This window comes from Vigna radiata, chromosome 8 (genome assembly GCF_000741045.1).
Source record: "Vigna radiata var. radiata cultivar VC1973A chromosome 8, Vradiata_ver6, whole genome shotgun sequence".
Taxonomy (NCBI): domain Eukaryota; kingdom Viridiplantae; phylum Streptophyta; class Magnoliopsida; order Fabales; family Fabaceae; genus Vigna; species Vigna radiata.
The window spans coordinates 19018840-19032140 of record NC_028358.1 but is presented as its reverse complement, the minus strand read 5'-3'; the positions used below and the strand labels follow the sequence as shown (position 1 = coordinate 19032140).

Here is a 13301-nt window from a genome sequence, read left to right as displayed (position 1 = left end):
AGTTAATAAATAATCACACTACTAGAATTATTAAACCACGAGTCCCCAACAACGGCGCCAAAAACTTGTTAAGACTCCAGCAAGTGTACCGAATCGTATCTAGTAATAATAAGTGGTAAGACCAAGTATCATTTCCCTAGAGACTCATTGGCCTAGACGTTCGTGTGATTTGTTGATTATTTAAGACTTGAATAACGAAAATTGGTGTTTATAATGCAAAAATGAAAATCAAATATGAATGCAAAGGTTGATCAATTGACCTAGAAAAATAAGCAGTTGAATGATATGGATGAATTGTGTTGTTGGGGTTTCCGACTTATCTTAATTCACTCTCATATATCAACGAATTCTACTTTTTCATTAATGTCAATGTCACTTTCTAATTTACCTTAATCCCAATGTCTTGGTGAAGATAGCCTACTCCTAACTACTAGTTTACAATGTCTTGTCTCCCTAGCAATTGTTTATGCATTACATTCGCACAAAAGCTTAAAAGCAATCAGTCCTCCTATCCCTATGTCTTGGTAATATTGCTCCCGAGAGAATTTCCTCATGTCTAGCTTTACCCATATGTGTACATAAAGATAAAATCAAAGATCACGCTATTGAATGAATTAAACAAAGCATGCATAGAGAATAGAGGAAAAACACTAACAATTAATGAAGTAAAGCATATGAATAAAGCATCAATTCAATATATGAGAGTTTCAAAGGATTACATCGTTTCCCCAACAATAATGGAGGTTTAGTTCACCATAGAAATGGTGAAACTAGATGAAATTAATGAAAAGAATGAAAATATAAACCCCAAAACTTGTAGGTTGGAGCTTCCGCATCCAAAATTCGCCTGCAAGGGATGAAAAATGTGTTTCTGCGTCTTCTCTGCCAAAAGATAGACCCTCTAGGTCGTGCAAATCTATTTATAATTCATTAAAAAATCTGCAGAAACTAGCCCAAGCCCAAAAGCATAGTGCTCAGTGATAACGGTTGAAAAACAGTTATTTTCATGCTTCATTTGAGATCAAAATACACCCTTTAAGGCTTAGAATCAAGCTAAACACGTAAGTTGAGTCGGTTGAGAGTCAAAAGTTGTTTTTAGAGATATTATGCTTGTTTTGCATTGTTTTGCAGCGTTTTTGATGAAAATGAAGAATGGGATTGAAGATGGAAGGTCTTAGACTCAAGAAAGAAGAAGAAACATGAAGAAAAGAAGAATCTAGGAACCGCCCAGTGCCAAAATCCAACACTGGGTGGCCAAATGCGAGGAGAAGCCACTGTCTGGCACCCAGGCCGGGAAGCTGCGGTTTTGCGATTAGAGGCAAACCGTCGGGCGGTACAACTCATCGCTGGGCGATGGCACGATTATGGGGAAACCGTCGGGCGCCAAAGTGCGACGCCGAGCGGTTATCTGCTGCGCTTGGGCCTAAATTTTGTTATGCTCCTCAACTATAAATAGCCCTAGTGCGACTTCAGATGCATTCTTTTGACAGAAAGGCGCGGCCAGACCTAGTTTTTACTCTTTGGAGAAGATCTCTTGGATGCTTAGGCTCCTTTTTTCCAATCTAGGGTTTGTTTTTGTATTCTTCCATTATTTTTCATCTAGTTTCACCATGACAATGGTGAACTAAACCCTTTTGTTGTTGGGGAACAATGTAATCTTTTGAAACTCTCTTTTATTGAAACGTTTATTTATTTATATGTTTGTCGTATGCTTTGATTATCAATTGTTGGGTTTCTCATATGCGCTTAATGCTTTTATCGTTTAACTCATTCGATAATTGTTGTTTGTCTTTATTGATACGGGAACGTACAGTACTGTCATGAACTGGTGGGAAATTCCTTCATTAAGAAATACCACCTAGGGATAGGGGGTAGGACGATCAATTGTTTTTGCTTCCGTTTATCATGCATTATTAATTACAAGGGGAGGCTAGGGATAGCAAGCCAGTAGTTAGTAATAGGCTCTTTTCGCCGAGGGATCGGGTTAAGGGTAGACTAAGAAAGTTTGCATGACAATTAGATAACAAAGCAAATCAAATAAGAGGAGTAGATAAGAGAGAGTGGATAAGATGAAATTGTAAACCCCAACAACTCCATTCATCCATAGTCTTTTTCTCGTCAATTGAATCAATCGCATTTGCATGTTAACTTGTTGTTTGGGAAGAACGATAAGGCCTTTGAGTTCTTTGGGAAGAACGATATTAGGTTTACCAATTATATTACTTGAAACGATCTGGTACACTTGCCAGAGTGTTAACACTCAGCGGTAGCTACGACACTCAAGATGGACACTCAGCGTTGACGCCCAGGCGTTTGGAAATGACTTCACTCAAGAAGCCAATGCTCAGCGGTAAGGTAGCGCTTAGCAGTGGGCGCGATACTCAAATTCTCCCCTCAGCGTTGGCTCTTGAGCATGCGCTCAACGGTGGCTGCGATTCTTCTTTATGCACTTTTCCATCTTTTCTTGAGTCCAACTCCTTCCTACTTCAGCTTCCTTCTTTCAATTAATGTTAAATCCTGCCAAAACAAGGAAAACCAATCATAAAACCAACAAAACCACCTTTGACTCTCTTATTCTCTATTTGTAGCAAAATGCATGATTTCAAGCTAGTTTCTAACTCATAAAGGGTGTCTTTTGAATCAAATGTAAGTATAAACATAACAATTTTTGAACCGTTATCAGTGGCTACGACACTTGATTGACGCTCAGCGGTGGCACTCAGGCGTGAGACAGAAGAAACTTGCGCTCAGCGCCCCAAAAGGGCGCTCAGTTCCATTTACGATTCTTCAATGTGCTACTTTTCCAGCTTTTCCCTGACTCCAACTCTTTGCTACTTCAACTTCTTCTCCCAAATCACCTTAATTCCTGTCAAAATAAGGAAAACCAAGCATAAAACCAACAATATCACCTTCAACTCTCTTATTCTCACAACTTAAGCAAAAGCATGATTTCAAGCTAGTTTCTAAGTCATAAAAGGGTGTTTTTAATATCAAAATTAAGTATAAAAATAATGGTATTTCAATCGTTAAACGAAATCAAAACCAGGTCACTAGTAGATCAAACTAAACTACTTTTCAATCTCAAACTATAGTTCAACTCAGGTGTATTTAAGAACAGTGCAAGATTGATAAACTACACTACAAGAACAATTAAATTCTTTGAAATAATTAATTGTTCTATGAAGTTTTATCAAACTCATGAATTAACTCGTTAACTCGGTCGAGTTTACGAGTTCACATAGTGCTTTCGAGTTAATTCGTAAGCAAACTTGGTTTTGGTGTAGGGTCGGCAAAATTGATGGTGGACTCAATAAACTCACCTGAATTCTCGAGCCTAGTTCCGATTTTGCGAGGTTGGGAAGAAATTTTGAAAACATAAAATGACATCATTTTTAGGGCTCACCAAATTATGTATTTTGAGGTTTCAATCATGCGATTCACCCACTGTTTTCGTTCTCACTGTTCATCTTTGTTCATCAGGTTTGCCCTTCGTTGCGCCTTCGTTCATCAGGTTCACCCTCCGTTGCGACGTCGATCTCATTGTTCGATCTTGCCCTCTATCGCGTCTTTATTCATCAGATCCGCCCTTCATCGTGCCTTCATTCTCGTCGTTCGAGCTCGCCTTCGTTCACGCCTTTCGCACCATTGCTTTCAATCTCGCCATTCATCATCGTTCTCGCCCTATCACCATCGATTTCGTTGTCGATGTCGTCGTGGATCTCATCTTCGAACTCTCAGGTTGTGTAAGTGTAAACCCTAAGCCACCGAAATTATTTGTGCTGTTTAAATTGATTTTAAGTTTTGACAACAAAGTATTTTACAGCACAATATTAATTGGTTTCATTTTACAGCACTGCACCATTCATTTTATTTTTCAAAAAATAAAGTTTTGTAGAATGCACTATTGAAAAAACTGTGCTGCTACAATATTTTAAGCTCTTGAGCATTTTATTTTTTATATGTTTGTAATGAAAAAGCTTATATCATTATATCTAGAAACACATCAAATTCAGTGGAAGTTAATCGAAGTGGATCTTCATCAATTAAAAGTAAAAGTAAAAATGTTCCGGGAAATCGATCTGATATTGGATTGAAACATGGATTTGATATTAATGGTGATGGAAGAAAAGTGAAATGTAACTCTTGCTCAAAGATTGTGAGTTGAGGCATATTTAGATTTAAGCATCATCTTGTTGGAAACAAGGATCATTTTGAACCTTGTGCTTCTATTTCAGATGAAATAAATAATTAGATGATAAAAATAGTTACAGAAGCTAAAAATGCTTCATGAAAGAAAATAAAGGTAAATATCATTGATGATGATGACGAAGAAAGTGAGAGTGTTGAAGGAGGACACGGGATATTCAATTTTTAAGGAAAACAAAAAGTTGCTACTATTACCAAAGAGGAGTTCAAGCAATTATAAATCAAATGATGAAAAAAGGATACAAAGAAGATGTTCATGCTCAAGTGGTTGAACTCTTTTACACCAGTGCCATTCCTTTTAATGTAATTAGAAATCCAACATTTTCAAAGATGTGTGAAATGATTGGTAAGTATGGAGTTGGATACAAACCACCATCTTATCATGATATTATAGAGAAGTTCTTGAAACAAGCTGTGAACAAAACAAGTGCAATCATTGACGATTATAAGGAGGAGCGGAAGAGAACTGGATGTACAATTATGTGTGATGGTTGGATGGATAGAAAAAGACGTTCTATTTTCAACTTATTGGTGAATAGTCCTAAATGGACCATTTTTCTTTATTCACTTGACACTTCAGACATTTAAAAAATAACTAATAAATTTTTCAAAATGTTAAATGATATTGTCAAGTGACGACGGTCTAAAAACCGTTATTTTTATACTTCAATTTGATAGTAAAACACACCCTTTATGGCTTAGAATGAGCTTTAAATCAAGTAAAACACTTAGTTGTCTCTTGTGAGAGTCAAAAGTTGGTTTTAGAGATATTATGCTAGTTTTGCATTGTTTTGCAGGGTTTTTAGATGAATTAAAGATGGAAGTGAAGTGAGGTGGACTTAGACCCATGAAAGAAGGAGAAAAATGATGAAAAAAAGGGTCAAGCAAGCCGTTGAGCGCCAGAATGGTCCGCTGAGCGTTCAGAGCGATTAGAGGGAAACCACTCAGCGGCAAAACTGACCGCTGAGCGGTCAAAGCGGCAAGAGGCAAACCGCTGAGCGGTGAATTTAGGCGCCTGGGCGGTTATCTGTTTTTTTAGTTATATTCTGTAAATCTTTCTGTAATCTATCTGTTATCTTTTTGGGCTTATATATAGCCCCAATGCGAATTAGAAGGGGATTCTTTTGGCAGAGAGAAACGTCCAGAGCTATTCCATACCGTGGAGGAGGTTCCTTGGATGCTTAGGCTCCATTCAACCAAGTTTAGGGTTATTTCTTCCATTCATTCATTATTTTCATCTAGTTTCACCATGATTATGGTGAACTAAACCCTTTGTTGTTGGGGAACAATGTAATCTTTTGAAACTCTCATATATTCAAATTCTTATTTATTTCATATGCTTGTCATATACTTGTTTATCAATTGTTAGGTTCTCATCTATGCTCAATGCTTTTATTGTTTAACTCATTCAGTAAAAGATGTTTGTCTTTATCGATATGGGGACGTACGATAATGTCATGAACTGGTGGGAATTTCCTTGATTATGCCAATACCGCCTGGGGATAGGGGTAGGACGGTCAATTGTATTTGCTTCTGAACGCATTGCATTATTGGTTACTAGGGGAAGCTAGGGATAGCAAGCCGGTAATTAATAATAGGCTCTTTTCACCAAGGGATTGGGTTAAGGGTAAATAAGAAAGTATGCATGGCAATTAGATAAATAAGTGAAGTAAATAAGAAGAGTAGATATATGAGAGTGGATAAGATGAAATTGTGAACCCCAACAACACCATTCATCCATAGTTTCTCAAAACCAATTGAATCAACTACATTGTATGTTTATTTTTGTTCTTTGCATATAACCACAATTTTGATTCTCTTCTTAAGTCTTACAAGATTAGGTTACATGAAAGTTAAGGCCTAAGAGTCCTTTGGGAAAACGAAACTCAGACTTACCCGTTTATATTACTTGATAACGATCTGGTACACTTGCCAGGGACTTAACATCAAGTTTGTTGGAGAAGAAAATGTTGTTCAAGTTGTCACTGGTAATGCTATAAATTTCAAGGCAGTTGGCGAGTTATTCATGCAAAAGAGGGAAAATTGTATTGGACTCTATGTGCAACACATTGCATTGATTTGATATTTTAAGATTTTGAAAAAGATTTGAAGGTTCATGAATTGACCATTAAGAAGAGAAGAAAGATTACCACTTACATTAATGGAAGATCAATGTTGATTTCCTTGTTGAAAAAGTTCACAAAAGGTAGAGACTTAATAAGACTGGGTGTGACTAGATTTTTTGTAACTTATTTAACTCACGCTTGTCTTCATGAATTGAAGGCATCATTGTTGTTTAGCTCTTAGGAGTGGAAGACAAGCAAGTTTGGAACTTCATAAGAGGGGAGAAAAGTATAACATGTGGTATTAGATAGCCGATTTTGGAAGAATATCTCCACATGCCTTAATGTTGTTGCCCCTCTATGGTGGTCTTAAGATTAGTGGAGTCAAATTGAAAACCTACAATGGGTTTCAATTACAAAGACATGGATTTTGCAAAAGAGAATATTAAGTTCAACTTTATCAATATCAAAAAGAGGTAAACTTTCAAACTTTTACTCATTCAAAGTTTAATTAGTTGTGTGAAATTATTTCTAACTAATGTAGTTATGAAGAGGTTTGAAAAATAATTAATGATCGATGGGATAATCAACATCATAGGCCTTTGCATGCAAATTGCCTTTTTTCTGAATCCCTATTTCCACTATGAACCTAACTTTAGATGTGATGGTGGAGAGGTGAAAGAAGGATTATATATGTGCATGAGAAGATTATTATCAGATATGGCAAAAAGAAGAAAAAGTAATTTATTAATTGTTGAATTTCATTATGCTAGAGGACTTTTCGGAATGGAAGATTCAAATGAGTGCAGGAAAGAGTTAAATTCTGGGGAATGGTGGGACATGTTTGATGATGGAACTTTAAAGTTGAAGAGATTTACTATTCGAATTCTAAGTTCGACTTTTAGTTCTTCTAGATGTGAGTGTAAATGGAACTCATTTGAAATGATAATTTAAATTATTTTTAATTTATAATTTTCTTTAGTGTTTACATCTATTTCATTTTAAGTTCATACAAAGAAAAGGAATTTTTTGCATAAAAAATGAATGATTTAATTTATGTAATGTATAACCTATAAGTTGAAAAATAGGCAAATTCGAAAAACTATTGTTCTTCCATTTGATGACATTGAATCAAATGATAAATGGAGAACTAAAGAAACAAATGATATTATTGAGATTAAACAAGTTGAAGATAAAAATGACAATAAAAATGTTCCCTTAAATGAAACAACATATATGCTCTAGATGCTCACACTTTAGAATAATGAAAATGCACAAGATTCATAAAAATGAACTCGATAAAAATGATGATAGAAATGATAATGTTAGTATTAGAATATCAAACATTTAAACTTTAATATTTCAATTTATGTTTTACAATATTTTTATGAACTAACGTATTTAAATTTTTATAATTTTGTTAAATTATTTAAATTAAAATATTATTAATATAATTTTTTAATGTAAAATAAACTCTTATGAATTTCCTGAACTTTCACGAATGTAGATTTCCTAGTCGAATTTACTCAACTCTATGAAGTCTTGACAACCTTGATTATATCATTATTTCCTAGAATTGGCATAATAGGAACAGCCGAGAATATGGGTGTGTACTGGCAGAAAAAAATTATGCACAAAAGAACAAAGAAGGGCTACAACTGAGAATTTACCAAAATAAATAAAAGTTCCTCACTAAACCCAATAGATACAACACCCTACAAAATTGAAAAACTAAACCCCATAAAATTTGAGTCTGATCAGGAGGGAAATTTACAAGCAAATTAGATAGACTTCACATGACCAAAGCCAAAGGTGACATATCAGTAACATTGAAACTAAGGAATGCTTAGCGATGAGCCCAGCTGTGGCCGCCGAGGGTTTTGCAGACGCCTGGCCGGCAATGGCAGGTGGTACAGCACGAGCATTAGGGACACTCTGCTGCTGATTTGCCGGTAAAGGGTTTGGTGATCCACCATTGGAAGGTGAAGCCAAACTTGCTTTATCTTGGCCTGCAAATTCTGAGTGATTAGCATAAAGTACAAGTTCATGAAAAGACAACATTTTGTAGTCATGCTGGTAAAGAGATTACCAATGAAAGAGAATCCAAATTGAACAAGCAGAAGATATTTTTCAGGAAGATTAGGGAAAAATTATGGGTTAGGAAATACTCACAATTCCATCTAGACCAACCAAACCCCAGATTCTCTCTATCAAAGACCATGCGATAACCCATCAGGTAGTTCTCTGAAACAATGTCAGCCAGAATAAGTGTGCATGTTTCATGCAAATATACCGAAATAACTAACATAACTACTAACTGGCCAATCAGTATACATGTGTGAACAGTTACATGCATCTGCTGTTACAAACTTGATAGAGATACCAGACAAAAAATGGAAATAGAAATATTTGAAAAATTGAATAGAAAAACACATAGAGGCACTGCTGAAGTAAAAGAAAATGCTGTGATTATGTTTCACATAGGGTAGGCAGCGATCGATATACTCACGTCCAATGGTAGCATATTCGTAATCAGTAGGAGCTATGGGCAAACAAAAGAGGGTGTATTCCTTTTCCTGCACCAGAAATTTGTGTTTTATCAAAATTATTATAGCGAAGATAGGAATTATTTTGGGAGGGGAGAGATTCTGCAAGGAAGGTTTAATAAATTTAGAATTATAAGCCACAGAAACATCCTGGTTGATTAGAGAATAAATTATACAATGAAAGCCTGAGAATTACTTGTATGATATCATGTTTACTTGTTTAGCACAACAACAAAAGTTTCTCCTCCAGAAGTCAGAAGAAATCATGAACAGGTTGACATAAAATGTTTCAAGAATCTACTTCAATTTCTATACAACATGCTGGAATTTGGAAGTCAACTTTTGGCCACGTAACATCAAAGATTGGCATTTTTATTCTTGAATGAGCAATGTTTATATAAGTATCAGATCATTCAAAATCACTTTCTTTATGCGTCTTAAACTCTCGTCCTGGATTCTACACCGTAATTATTTGCTCTGAAATTCAATAGAAGAGATTTTCTTCCATATTCAATTTTTAGGCAGTTTAGGAATCGTTGTAAGATGGTTTTGTTTTGGGTTTATTTTTCTTGAGAATTCAGTAAAGCATGGAACTTTATTCAACACAGAATCACTTTTCTGAGATTATTTTATTGCTACATCCAAACTCAGCCTCATCATAAGATTCATTTTGTCAGTGGCAATCTCTAGACACCAAAGTACCACACTCATCAAAAGACAATTGCCACAGCCCTAGATCCACATCGAAGGTTAACTTTTGTACATCACATCTTTTACCGATATCTAAAGATTAACTCAATTTCAACCAAATAAACACAGCCCCAGAAGAGAGAAGAGGGAATAGGAGGTTTAGCTTACCGGACTGGCAAAACCAGTAAAAATAGGATTTTGAAATAATAAGGTTTGATTCCTAGAAAAAGCGAGTTTCAATGGGGGAATGTTAATCAACTCCTGAGAACTGTCACATGGAAAATACCCATCGGTTACAATGAAACTAAGATGATTGAACGCCTAAATGCTTAATCATTTAGTAACTTACCTGGCATTATAGCAGTAATCCCATGATGTTTGTGAGAGAATAATCCTTGTTGCATTTACTTGTTTGTCAAACTGTATCAAGTGAAGATTACTTTCAGCCCGATTTATGCATGACCATGGACCACTGGATTTATGATAAAAGGAATTACCTCCATCACAACTTTTTGATAAATTTCATTGGGAAGAAATGTGAAAGAAGATCCACTGTCAATAAGTAGTTGAAACCTAGTTTCCTTGAGACATAAGTTCCCAACACAAAAGCTCTCTGCTCCAACCATATAGGCAGTACTGCAACAGCTCAAACAATTAACACGCAACACAAATGGCATCTCAATGAAGCAGCAATTCAAGGGATTATATACAATACTTACAACTCTCCATTTATGGGCAAGAATGGTGTAGAATGTTGGGTGACGTAACCTTGGTCACCAAAGATAATTCTCCCAGATTCATTCTCACCAAGACAAATTGAAAAAGAATTCTGAGTAAGTCCAGCCTTTGCCAGTAAACTTGGGACTGAAATGTTTCCAGGTCCTAGCCCCAGAACACCATCAGGACTAGCTCCTTCTAAATACTCACCAGTTTGTTTCCTTCCACAACTGCACTTGTACAAATCAATTGTCAATAGAACTGACGCAAGTCAAACTTGCAGCTTATAATCTTGCCCAACACATCAAACCTCAAAGAACAAAGCAGTACAAAACTATTAAACAGTTTACACACCCTAAAATAATAGAGGCTTGCACAGAATTTTGTGCGGTATGTCTTCCATCAGATGCCAAATGTAGTTTGTCTTCAAATAAGAATCCAGAACTTGTGGTATTATCAGAGGCATACTGAACACTGTAAGGGCAAGGATCCTTAGGGCCTTTGCAAGAGGATTGTTCACCACATAGCTTATGACCACAAGGTAGATGCCTGCTGGTGTTAGATAATGATGGTTTATATAGATTCATGTCCCTATCCTGCATCAGAGATGCTCCCATATAAAAGGGAGCATCTGCCAATCAATCATTGAAATTAACAGCTAAATTTCTTACTTCATTTGGGAGAACTGTTGTAGAAGTCCAAATATGAACTCAAAGTGTATTATTATTTACTCAAAAAAGAATTGCCTGCACTAGAAGGACTAATGTTATTAACAGATAGTTAAGTAGTATGGATGCAGTGACACAGAGCATAGCACAGATACTTGTACTATGATAGTGATAGATTGGGCTTCTTCTGTTATCCCCTACCATAGCCCTCAACACTCTCTACTTCACATGTGTCCATAAGGCCACAAAAAAGGGCTCTGTACGAAAGAATATTATACGCTTACAAGATGAATGATTCACGAAATGAATATTTCAACACGAACAGGAAGTTCCTTATAGCAACAAGACAATATTGAGAGATGAAAAAGTATCAAAAGAAATAAAGGAAAACGGAAGTCATATCAGAGACCTACCAACACATTGTAATTACCAGCAGACAAGGAAGCACATTCAATGCAGTCACAGGGAACCCAAAGCATGTCACTTCCAGCATCCAATGCAACTAGAAATGAAACGTTTGGAGTCCCTATGTCGATCCATGCATAATGCAACCTGAAATCCAACAATGATGAGGTTCATAGACACCATTGACAACATTCTATAGCATCCACTACAACTCCCTTTTATCTTTTATTTCTATTCATTTAACCAAAAGGAAATCCATCAAATTAAGCCATTTCAAATTTAACCCCTGAGCGTGGACCTCAATAACAACTCGTAGTCCTAGTAAAAGGTCAATGAATTTCAACCAAAGTTTCATTTTTAAAATAAAAAGAATAAAAAATTACACGGACAAATGTGCAGTTCGTGATGTTTGTGTCCTTTTAACCCCTACGTTAACTTGCATAATAGTGTTAAATACATGATATCTCCACCCCCAATACCCAAGTCATCAAACCATTTAGCCCTGTAAGGGGTCATTGTAAGCATTACAGAAAAGCCAGAGGTATTGTGTGTACTATAAACAAAAGAGCCCTTTAAGTAAAACCACAGGGATGTCAGTATAATTTGAAATAAGAAAAAGTGTTCATAAAAAAATGTATGTCAAATCATTAATTAGATCCTTAAAGTAACTTCCATTTTAAGGTTTAGTCCATAAACACTCTTCTGTAACGATTTTACACCTCCAGAAATTGTTCTCTAGGGTTAGAAATGACTAAAACTAAAAGATTTATCGTTTTCTCAGGTAAAGACTAAAACTTAGTATGAGGACAACTTCATGGAACAAATGAATAGTTCATCCATAACAATAAAACGAAGCTTGTTAACTCACAGTACTCCAGACCTTCATAGGGTCACGCAAGAATCAGAAAGTACAGAACAAAATACTCGAACTTTATTTTCCTGAAAACTTTCCCACACTTACTCACCAATAAAGCACATTGCCAAAGGAGAAGGTCTGGCCACCTTCAGAAGGGTACAGAGTTTCATACTGCGAGCCAAGCCTCATCCTCTGCCGTGTCACGTCACTTCTAAGAAGCAGCCTCAAATACTCAGAGCTGTTTCTCTCAGGCCACGATTGATGTGCAGAACCGTTGCCCCTTGAAGCCAGATGAACCTTAGCCTCTTCAGAGAAGCGGTGAACAAGCCTAGAAGAAAATGTGACCCCCAGAGAACCCTCCGAGGTAAGACCCTTGGCCAGTAACAGCCAAAGAAGAAGGCCAATCGCCATAAACATGAAAAAATGTTAAACCCAAAGAATCCAACTAAGAAAAAACGCTCAACTTTAGTTCCTGGAGTAACCGTCAGACGAACCAAAAGCCCAATGGGTATGCGAGAAAGGGGTTAAATTTCAACAAAAACGAGTTCTGATCCTGATATTTGGAGGTGGGGTGGTGTAAAGTTTGAAGCTTTTTTGTTTTTTCAGGGGAGAGAGGGTGGTGGGGTGGGGTGCGCAGTGTACACCTTTGTGGGTTCCAATAATGTTTTCCCGTGAACGTGGCGAAGGGATACAGGGGGAGGCATGTGTCTAATCTAGTGTATGGACTCTTCTGCATAGAGTTTGTTTATTATTATACGACTTGCAATCGATGCCTATGTATCAGTGATGTTTATCTAATATTTAAATTTATAACAGTGGTCCATGATGGAGAAAATCCAAGATACTGAAAAGCAGAGTAGCTGGTTGCAAGACAAATGGATTTCGCTATAAATTAATGTCATTTTTGTTTTGGTGCGGAAACATGCCATTCTTAAAAAAAACGTAAATAAAATAGTTATTTTAATTTTAAAACATATTGTATGAAACTTCCATAACCAATCCTTTCCGTTCCTATATTTTTCAAAATTTTAATTCTTAAAACTAATATCTTTCAATACTAAAAGCAAACTGGAGGCATTTCAACAAATATGAGAATTAAAAGTAATGTTGTGAAAGTAGAAAACTTAAACTAAAAATTTAGAATACTTTG

General features: G+C 36.1%; 1 pseudogene; it reads right to left on the bottom strand.

Moving 5' to 3' along the window:
- Positions 1-7809: 7809 nt before the first annotated feature.
- On the bottom strand, positions 7810-12891 carry LOC106772475 (annotated as a pseudogene).
- Positions 12892-13301: the final 410 nt, after the last annotated feature.